The following is a 1348-nucleotide window of genomic DNA, read 5'->3' as shown; positions in this document are numbered from 1 at the left end:
AAAAAAAAAAAAAAGACTCATTCTTAATACTTCTGAATGGAACTGGTTCAACTGTGAGACTAGACGTCACAATTGGCAGCAGCTAACTGCCAGGTAGGGCAGCCAGAGGGGAAATCGTTTTCAGAAGCTTTAAATTTTGTTCTGGAAAATGCTTATTTCACCTTTATTTCCCAGTATTTTTTTTTTTTAATAGCTGTGGCCATTTTATTCATGTATAGGGTAATTAGCTTTCAAGTGAAGCATCGGTGAAAATGTTCCAACTTGGCATCCAAAGTGCCTACGTGCCATCCATCAAAATGCTAAGTGGAGTGCAGCATGACCTTGTTTAACAATGGATCGGTATGGTGATGTCAGAGGAGAACATCAGCACGAAGCATCGATGCTATCCGCAAACATCAGAGTTATGCAAAACAGAGGATGCTATTTCACAGGACAGTTCTTTGTTACACAGTGTCTTGGCAGGCTTTGAGCTGGTAACAGAAATCCAGGTGATGGGGTTCCATAAAAAAAATAATCATGTTGCTGTGTAGTGACATAAGATGTTTTGCTATCCAGCAACCATTTTAATTATGCTGATATAGGCTTGGCATCTAGCTGATAACGTAATGCACTGATGGATTTATTATATTGTGACTTTATACAAATCATTTTACAGATTTGTAGTTCCAACTCTTCCAGTCCACCACTGGAACACTGACATATTTTCGGTGTATTTCTTGTCTCAGACTTGCATATCTGGGTTCATTGCAAGTTATTAAACCTGAAAGACTTTTTAAAATCTAATTTATTGTCCACCACCTGCACTGCCAATTTGCTTTTTGGATTCCGCTCAGGACACTGTCATTGTCTCTGTCTCATCCACAACTGCATTGCACAGGAGAGAACAGCTCTTAAAAAGAATTGTGATAAAGAGCTTCCTTTTCATAAACTGGTCAATTTTCACGCTAGTGCATTTTAGTAAAATACCACATCCTGCCTTGATATTTGGAATCCTCTCATGTCTAAGGGTGCTCTGTCGTAGATTTTGAACAAGTCTCATTGTCTGCCATCCAAACTAAAAGGAGAACTTTAGGCTCCTCTGCCTTTCCCTTTCTCCAGCCTACCTTCTCCTGCACAAATGCCATTAGCCCCCTTCTCTTTCAATTGCCAAAATTACTGTTAAATATCCACACTGTTTCTAACACCACTTGGGAAATTACCATATCTATACATTAGTTTAGATTTAGCAAATGGGGGAAGCAGAAGAACTGGGTTCTCTTTCTGACAGCTCGTTTCCATATTGTGTTCAAATAATAAGGTGTGGCTGCAGGATGGTGTAGAAGAGCTGATCCACAAACTGGATGAGCAA

Source organism: Charadrius vociferus, unplaced genomic scaffold, assembly GCF_000708025.1.
Source record: "Charadrius vociferus isolate BGI_N301 unplaced genomic scaffold, ASM70802v2 scaffold917, whole genome shotgun sequence".
Classification (NCBI taxonomy): Eukaryota; Metazoa; Chordata; class Aves; order Charadriiformes; family Charadriidae; genus Charadrius; species Charadrius vociferus.
Note: the sequence above shows the minus strand (reverse complement) of the source record.